General features: G+C 37.3%; 1 pseudogene; it reads right to left on the reverse strand.

Annotated features, from left to right (window-relative positions):
* The window catches only part of LOC143271738 (hsc70-interacting protein-like), a 47,945-nt pseudogene extending 37,954 nt beyond the window's left edge, over positions 1 to 9,991 (reverse strand).
* Positions 9,992 to 10,199: the final 208 nt, after the last annotated feature.

Below are 10,199 nucleotides of genomic sequence, written 5' to 3' on the forward strand. Positions count from 1 at the left end.
ATGAAAGTGTTCTCATACAGTGTCCCCAGAAAATTATTTCAGTTATTAAATTAGAAATAGAACAAGACAACTACTATGTAGTTGGTAATATTTAGCTAAAATTTTGCTTGACACCTAACATGAAACATCAGAATTTAAAACTGAAATGTTTTCTTCTTTTCCTTGCTATCAGGAGGCTAAGTATAACTTGCCACTGATATTTAAAGTGTTTAGGTAAATTATTTACATCTTTAAAATCTCCAAATGATTCAGCTAACTCTCAATCATCCTCAAAGACAGCATTCCACTGTGCAGTATAAGAGCTTAATTTGTTCAGTTTTCCTACTCCACAGCCTGCCAAGCCATGGGTTGAAGACCAGACTTGCCTAAACCCGCAGAAGGAAAAACGCCCCACATGCCGCACAAGGAGCGGGCAGTTTTTGTTCTAGTTGGCTATTGGAGGGGGGTGGGTAGTCATGTGTCCAAGTCTCTGAACTGTCTTACTTACCTGGAACTAGAATTTTTTGGTCTCAGAATATTAGTGCACAGCTATGATCTGACTTGGTTCTGGCAAGTTTTGTGTACACCGAGAAGTCAATATTCCATGACATATTTGGGAAACATAGGTCTGTAGATCTGTGTGAAAACTTAGCAGAGCATTTAATAACATCATCTGTATTTCCTATTTCTTTGTTTTATCACAAGTTAATTTATCTTTTAATAGAAAAAAACAGGTCAAGTTGGTCATAAAATGTGCAAGCAAATCTAAATCCCTGAATATTGGAAAAATATTCATAAGTGAGTAATAGTTATGACTTATTCTTTCTTTCATGCCTACTTGCTTAGTCACTTGTGATTAAGCCTTAATCAACTTGGAACAGAGTTACTGTAAATATAGATAAATACACCAAATTAAATACTGAATGAAACATCAACTGCCACATGATTTTATCACAAAGGCAAGGTACAACTCATCTCTTCCTTTCTTCTAAGCAAATGACCTGAATACCATGAGGTATCCACTCTCATCTAAAATTTATCATCCTAGTCATCCATCATTTCTATCAAGTTTTATTCTTTGATAAAATCCCATGATTTTGCCCTTCAAAATGGGTAGGAACAAACCTTGGAATATTTCATCTTTATGACACTACTGAAAATGTTGTATTCAGTTTTAGTGCTTTTATTCATTTAGATAAGTAACATAAACAAAACAATGGGATTCTTGGCTTTTATAGTATCACTCCTGTGTGTTTGTGTGTGTGTGTGTGTGTGTGTGTGTGTGTGTGTGTGTGTGTGTGTGTGTGTGTGTGTACACTAGTGCACAGAAAGGGATCAGAGGACAACTTGTGGGAACTGGTTTTTTCCTTCCACCATGGGTTCCTAGGCTCCAGCTCAGGTCATTGACTTGTGCAGTTAGTGATCTACAAGCTGAGCCTGCCTGTCTTTATGTTGTTGCTTTTTAATTGACTGTTTTTGAAACTGAGCTTTAGTTTTCAAAAGCAATTTGAAACATTTGTGTATATTTTCCTAATTACTTAGAAGAGATTCTTGAATATCTGACTTTCCAAGCAACATAGTATTTATAATACACTCTTGCAGGTCTAGCACAGAAGTGGGTTTTTCTATATGGAAGAGATTCCCTACAATTTTTCATCTGATGATTATGGTTTCCGTGGCTTCTCTGAAACATTCCAGGAGTGAAATGTGAGTCCCAGACAGCAGCGTTGTGATTATGGATGTTATGAAGAAGTGCACCGACACTGGATTCACTTCCAGATTGTCAGGACAGGAGTTCTAAGTGGAAATATCTCCATATTGTTCGAAATTTCATTATTTTCTTTGTTTTGGTTGTCTGAAAGTGAAAATAAAATGCTGATAGGAAAGAAAAGGAAGATAAATCACTTTTGAATATAATTGACACTTAATAGAACAGAATAAATTTTCTATTTTATAATATGCTAAAGCAAAAGCCAAAAGTGATCTCTACAATGAGGCTGATATGGTTTAATTGTGTTTAAAAAAAAAAACTCCATTGTAAGCAGTTTTACCACATTTACAATTTTTTAGAGTTCAATTACTTTTAAATACATGGGCAAATTTACCTTTCTACTTTTAAGTTTTTTCTGCCAGCAATTTTAAAAATTTAAGAAGAAATTAAACTCTGTGTCTTTCAGTAACAAACTTTTGATGCTAAAAAACAATATTGCTGGAATAAATCATAAATAATTCACATTTACTCAGGATAAAACTTTCCAACAGATTACCAGAGTGAAGTGTTAGGTTTTGAATTATCTCTCATTGAGGATAACTTCTAATACCAAGCCAGACTTGAAACTTTTAATAAAAATATGGTTATACATGATTTAAAACTGCAATTATGGGACTGGAAAGATGGCTCAGTAGTTAACAATACTGGGTTCAGTTCCCAGCCAACGACATGACAGACAGTTCACAACTGTCTGTGACTCCAGTTCCAGAGAATCTGGCATTCTCACACAGATATCATGCAGGCAAAACCCCAGTGTACAAAAATAAATAAATGAATTTTAAAAACTCCAGTTATTTTACATATGCATGTACCTTTTAAGTTAATGTTGTTTTCACTCTAATTATTTCTAATTCGTTTGACTTGAGCTTTTCTAACTTTTCTAAGATATAACTACTTCACTTAATCTGGTAAATACAGAAGTTCTGCTCTATCATGGTGTGGGAAACTGGAGAAGCTTCTTAACACTAGTGTAGCCTTTCCTGAACTACTCTGGACTCAGTGTAACAAGCAAAGACAACAGGACATGCAGGTTCATGACTTGACTCTCGACAGTCTGCTGCAGAGATGCCACCAACCCTGTAGACTGCAGTGTGCTCCACGGACAACTACCGGACTTAGTCCTGGAAAAGTGACACCTGGCCTGAGTTTCTCCATGGAAAATTCTCCGTCTAGAACATCGACTTCAGCCCTGAAAGTAATAGTCTTCAAATCTTCTCTACCCCTTGAATAATCTAATACTTTAATCAAGACATAAATATTATAAATTATGTTTTTCCAGTTTAATTCATTAATTTTCTAATTATTTTAATTTTTTTTAATAACATTGTATTTTTTTTAAATGTACAACGTGAGGGCTTGAAGTACACAAGCCACTGTGGAATGGCTAAAATATAATTGACAAGTTCACTAACTAGTTGTTTTCATAGTGAAAGCATAGCATACTTTAATATTAATTTAATATTTAATATTGTTTGTTTGACTATTTATTGTTTTTATTTTTCAAGACAAGATTTCTCTGTGTAACAGCCCTGGCTGTCCTGAAACTCACTTTGTAGACCACGCTGACCTCGAACTCACAGAGATCACCTACTTCTGTCTCTACCTCCCAGGTGCTGGGATTAAAGACATGTGCCACCACTGCCTGGCTTCTTATATTAATCTTTTTTAAATGAAATTATTCCACAATTTTAAATACTTGTTGTGAAATTTAGATAACATAGTGATTTGGTCCCCCATCAATAATACTAAAAACAGAAATTGAGAAATGAGATCTTCATAGAAATTGCAATTTTATATCTTCCTCTTATTTTTTTAGTTCGTTTTCCTTTCTCTCTAGATTATATACTAGTTTGATAGAAATTTATTCACATAATATTATTTTACCTTTGAATGATATGAGTTGGTAACTATATTTTTCTAAGAAAAGTATAATTAAGTTTAATTTTAAATTTTTCCAATAGTTTTTCAATGTTAAAATATTTATCATGTGGTACATTATAATTTTGTTAGTAAATTGTTTATCAAATACATTATATTAATGGATTATGTTCAATATAATTACATAAATATGAAAAATGATAAATTAATAAATGAAAATCAACAATGAACATATTTCAAGGAGATGGATGTGTCTGAGTGTTTTCTACCTATAGGTCTGCGTATGAATGTTATTTATTGCTAGAATAAGTTAAAGTTTAGCATTAATTTTATTCTTTTCTCTTTTTTAAATTTTTAAATGTTTTTTTCCTTTTATTGAAAATAGATTCTTTTCACACATAATATATCCTGACTACAGTTTCCCCTTCCTCTACTCCTCCCAGTTCCTCCCCACCTCTCCTCCCATCCAGATTCACTCCCTTTCTGTCTCACATTGGAAAGGGACAATGAAATACAACAAAGTAAAATATAATAAGATAAAAGAGTAACTATCACATCAAAGTTGGACAGGACAAGCCAACAGAAGAAAACAAGCCCAAGAGAAGGCACAGGAATCAAAGCCCCATTGGTTTGTACATTCAGGAATCCCATAAAAGCACTCAACTGGAAGCCGTAGTATATATACACAGAGGACCTGGTGGAGACCTGTGCAGATCCTGTACATGCTGCTGTCTCTGTGAGTTCATATGAGCTCTGCTCATGTTGATTTAGAGGGACTTTTTCTGGTGTCCTCCATCCCCTCTGACTTTTACACTCTCTACCTCTTCTTCCATGGGGTTCCCTGAGCTCTGAGGGGAGGGCTCTGATAGAGATACCCCATTTAGGGCTGAATGTTTCAAGTTCTCTCACTCTCAAATGTCTGACTGTGGGTCTTTGTATTGCTCCCATTTGCTGCGGGAGGAAGCTTTTTTTGATGGTGGTTTAGCAAGGCATTGATCTATGAGTATAGCATCTAATTCTATTCTTATTTAACATTTTAATTGAGATAAGTGTTTAAAACATCCCTTTGTAGATGTAAATAGAGGTATTTTATTATAGGTGTAATGCAATCCTTGGATCTTTGCACAATTTTGTGTACCAAATTACATGTTCACCTACCATGCAAAAAATTAGTTTTGAAGATCTATCAAATGGAATTTGTTCAGTACACATTCATTTGTGTGGAGAGAAAAGAATTGACACAGATATGAAATTCTTTCACTTTCCACACACAGCAGCAGTCATATGATATTGTCACTCATCCATACATTTAGTATCACTGCTGGTGTGCTCACTCAGGGGGAAATCCTAACAAAATCCCAAGGGTGTGAAAAGAATGACTCTCTTCTTATGGCAGCAAAATAGCATCCTCAATAGGAATGCTTTTCCCACAAATCCCTCTCTTACGGAATTTGAGGGAAATGCATGTCTCTACAACATTCTTAACACTCTACATGGCTTTGAGAGGTCTTTGTGAACTCCTGTATGAATGCTTTCGTTGAGGACCATTGTCTTGAAGCATCTGTGGTCCACTAGACACTTAAGAATAATTAAAGAATGCCTGAATAGAAAGATGGGCCATTTTTGTTGCTTTAAAACTGATGGTCTTTCTATAATATTTTATTAAGTGAATGTTTCTTATAATTTTACCAAATAGGTGCCCAACCAAAATCAGTGTAGTTAGTGAGAGAGGCTTGGATTTAAGAGTCTAAAAGTCTGGTTTTAATCATTAACTCTTTTTCTAGCTGGCTATCTGCCTGTAGAAAACTCGGTATACTTTACTGCACCTCAGTTTTCCCATTTAAAGATTAGACAAGACTAGCATTTCCTAAAGTTAAATTACATGATTTGACTAGGTACATGTACACACTTGGTTTATTATCAGGAAAAATAATCAACGCACTGAACCCATAACCTTGAATACACTATTTAGAAGGCATCTAAAGTGAATAATTTGGGGTTTATTTCAAAGAGAAATTATTTAAAAATCAAATAGCTATATATGTATTATATAAAATTAGTAAAGGTGAGAAATACTAGAATTATAAGTAGTATCAGTATTACATGATTTTATGAAAATCATTTAGAAAAAGTTTAAAAAATGGTGAGGGAGAGAAAAAGGGACCATAAGAAGAACATATATTTCTACACAGTCTCATAAAATGCCATAGTCATGAATGGCAACTATTAACCAGCATAAGAAACTCCAAAAGGCAAGTTCAGGCATATTACCCAACTAAGCACTCATGGATAGATGTTTTCAAGACAGAAGACCAATTATGCAAGTCAGACTTCCTGAACCTTCTTTCGTGAGCTAAAAACCTTCTCTCTGTCCACACAGCCAAGGGTGTGGAAATCTGATATAATTACCCAGGCAGGGCTGGCAAATAAAACTGACCACAAAATGTGGAAGACTGAGCTATACACCTACGTCAGCTACCTTCCCTAGTCAGATTGTCCAGGCAACCTGTTAACCCTTTCCATTCCTTGCCTGTGCTGACACAGCCAATCCCAGTGCTGAACTTTTAATTAAAATAGCTTACCTGTAAATAAATGGAGTTTTCCATATCAGTAAAAAATAAAATAAAATAAAAATCATCCTTTAAAAATAGATCCATTACTCGAAGTTTTAAAAAATAGATTGAATTAGTATTAGCTTCATTTATCTTTTGTTTATCCATTTTTCTTGAAATTTTAGTAAAATAGCAGGCATAAGATGAAACTTTAAACCTTTTCCCCTTCTTACATTAATCCTTCCTTAAAGAAAAGCAGAGTAAGTTTTCATTAACATAAAAAGCCTAATCTCTCTCTCTCTCTCTCTCTCTCTCTCTCTCTCTCTCTCTCTCACACACACACACACACACACACACACACACACACACACAGAGAGAGAGAGAGAGAGAGAGAGAGAGAAGCCACAAATACTAACAAGACTATCAAAACAGTAGAAAATGAAATGTAATGAGTCCTTGCTATAAAGTAGGCTAATTCACCAATGGTTTTCTCTTATATTCTAATATTAAAAATCACTGCATTTGCTACAGTCCTAAACATTTCTTGGATTCCAAATACCTTTTCTCTAAATAACCATAGAAACTCTTTGCTATTTTACAGATTGTTGTTTTATTGTTTTCTCCAATACAACCTTGTGGGATGAGGACTCCTGGAGAAAAATCTTATAATTTCTCTAAATATTTTCTCTTTCTGAAAAAGTTCAAAATGTTAAGAAAACAAAATAACTAGAGGCTACCATTATATTAGTGCTGAGGAGTTTGCACGTGCAGTGCTGTGATGCATGCTGCTTTACTTTACAGATCTGTCTGGGCTTCTCTGAGGTTATTCTTGGAATCCTGCAATCATGGCCTGGGTATTGAAGCTGTATTGATCTTTTACTGAAGGATTTTCTTCTATTTCACATCATCTTCCTACTAATGGTTCCCATTTCATATTTTCTGGATGAACCAGTACTCAAGCATGCTCGTTCCAAATGGGCTTTGATAGCAGATGGCAGGTCAAATCCCTCAGGAAGCGAAGATCAAAAGAAATGGTTGGAAGTTTTCCAGTTAACTATGAGTAATCATGAGGTCATCTGGATGATACATAAACCCATTCACATCACCTCTCCTTCAAATTCCCATTATTAATCAGCATGGCAAACCATTAAAAAAAAAAAAAAGGAATACCAGGCTGTCTGGAAGGAAAGACCGAGCAGGAAGCGTGGTGCTCTAACACGAGCAGGCGGTTCTACTGTCAATGAAGTCCTGGGGGGCTCCGGTTTCAGCGTTTACCAGCACTGCCAACATCCCGAAGTTTCCTGAGCCACTAGTGATAGCTCTATATTCTTCTAACTAGCCACGCACAGTGAACACTTAAATGCAAAGTGCCTGAGGATTCGGCTGCCAAGAGCAAGCAGATTGCCATTCTGAACGTGAATGTGGCCGTGAGCTGCAAGCACTGTGAATGCTGGTAAATGTGGTAAAACCCCACATGCAAATAGTCAAGGGCTGTACCAGAAGATAAGGGCAGCAAGGCTGTGTTCAAAGCCAGGGGAAAGAAGGTGCCTATGGCCAAGAGGAAGTTAGATAACGCTAATACAGCACACTTGGAAAAGCCTTTTCATATTACTGCATCTGCTCTGCAGCATCTCTGGGCAGCAGAGGATGGCATATTTTATTCTCTTTTTTTTTTTCCAAAACGGGAAATAATCTGTATTTAGAACATTATTTGTATTGTCCTACTTAGAGCTTATATGAAGCCTAAGAAATCTTCACTATTAACCCTATTTTAATGACCAAATAGACGATTGGAGGAATCAAGCTTAACAGTCACATTGCTGGTAAGAGATTCCAGAACAGTCCTTCCGACTCCAGGTTCCTTTAGCACCAAGCCACATTTAGTTCATTAAAACATGAGTTGCCCAGGTTTCTAATCTCAGTCCTATCTCTACTACTAAGTCCAAAGCCCTTTATTTTCCACATCTACACTTCATCTACTATTAAATCTGGTGATGGATTTTTTTATTAAAATAAATATAGATTCTTCCTTTCTACGAAACATTAATGTGGAATTATTTCTCTACAGTGGTTTCCAACCAGAAAAAAAAAAGCGTATTTCTCAGGCATAAATACTTTCTGAGCACCCACCACCTACCCCATATTGTGTTAGCACTTGTGAGCTCCCTAAAAGCTGATAGCTTGTGGAATTCCCAACAGCAACGAATTTTTCCAAAACCAGCAAAAGTAGACACTCACAAACTTTCGGGGTTACTCATAACCTGTTTGCGTTTACTTTTAAGAGGTGTACAGACACAAAATTATTCCATTTCTTTTTGTGCTGTTCAAGGAGAGACAATATGAGCCCAGCTTCCTGATGTTGAATCATATGACTTGAACCAGAGGTCAGGTAAAGCAGTGGTCACCTTCAGGTTCCAACCTGCAAAACAGCCCACCTCAGGAAGACTCGTCATCCCGGGAGGGGAGCGTGCCAGACACCACAAACCCAGACTTGCTGCTGGAGGCCCCTCGAGCCAAACAGCCGCACAGCCAGTAAAGGGTGGTGGGAGGTAGGAAGCAAGCTCCGGGCTGGCAAGGGGGCCCAGTGAGTCACTTCTTTGATGTGGAGTGCTTATTACAAACAGAGCAAAGGTGAGCAAGCGTTTCCTTCCCTTCACTACTGTTACTGCTGGGGCAACAGCCCCTTGGTGTAGGAAACTGAGTCACGGGCTAGGAAGGCTTCAGAGTTACAGGAGAATGCTTGTTTAGAGTCTAACGTCAGTTTTACTAAGATGTTTCTTGTCATTCTGGTAAAATTACAGTCTGCCGTGTGAGTATAAACCAGTTTTCTGTTTACTTCGAAAACATTTTCTCACTGTTCTCCATTCTTAGTAGGGATGCTCATTGAGAGGTCTAAACATTCAACAGGCTCCTTTATCAGAATTGATTATTTAAAGAAATACATTAATTTTGTAATTCCAACACTAGGAAGGTAGAGGCAGGAAGATCAGAAGTTCAAGGTCATTCTCAGCTAAATGGCATGTTCAAGGCCAGCCTGGGCTATAAAAGACCCTGTCAAAGAAAAGGGGGCCGGGAGGAAGAAAAGAACATGAATTTGTAACAATGGCATCCAAAACACTGAATCACATGAGTCAGAATAATGATGTAGTAAGAGTTTCAGAGAAAGTATCTGTGTGAATTAACTTCTTTCCTTCCCAAAGATCAGGCTTAATATTACTTCTTTTGATCCCTTTTATAAATACATATTTTAATTTCTTAACCAGCAAAAAAAAAAAATGCCTAAGTTTTAAACACTATTTTCCTGAGGCAGAACAGAGTAAGAGGCCCTATACTGAGTAGGGTAAACTTGATGGCCTTGTCATCCTTGGTTAAGGATTTCATCAAATTGCAGGCCATCAAACATCCTGGTATTTAGATGTCGGCCATAGTTTGGTGTGCTTCATTTTGCCTGGCTAGGGCACTGGGCTCGCAGACACGCTCTGTGATTTCAGGGATGATTATATGTGTTGCTTTCCACGTCACTGTCACAAACTCCCTAGCAGAAAGGACCTGATGGAGGGGGGCGTTTATTTTGGCTCCAGCTAGGGAAGGCCTGGGGTGGGGCGGGGGGGAGGCACGGAGTCAGGTGGTTCTGCTGTGATCGTCAAGCTTGCAGTAAGGCTTGCTCCCATCTTAGGAGAGCAGGAAGCAGCAGTTTAGAGCCGAAAACAGAGGTAAGTATAGTTTCCAAAGGCGGAACCCATGGCTACTCACTGGGCCACAGTCCTCGGAACCCATGGCTGCTCACTGGGCCACAGTCCTCGGAACCCATGGCTGCTCACTGGGCCACAGTCCTAAAGGTTCCACAACCTTCTAAAAAACAGTGCTCTCTGTTGCAATTGCTGAAATATGTGAGCCTGACCATAGCAAAGACATCATTTGGTTACGCGACTTTATTAGAAAAAGTCTAGATGTTCCCTGCTGAAACCATATCATCATTCCTTCCATTCACGGTGCCACAGAATTTTCAGGGTAAGTAA

This window comes from Peromyscus maniculatus, chromosome 2 (assembly GCF_049852395.1).
Source record: "Peromyscus maniculatus bairdii isolate BWxNUB_F1_BW_parent chromosome 2, HU_Pman_BW_mat_3.1, whole genome shotgun sequence".
In the NCBI taxonomy this organism is placed as follows: domain Eukaryota; kingdom Metazoa; phylum Chordata; class Mammalia; order Rodentia; family Cricetidae; genus Peromyscus; species Peromyscus maniculatus.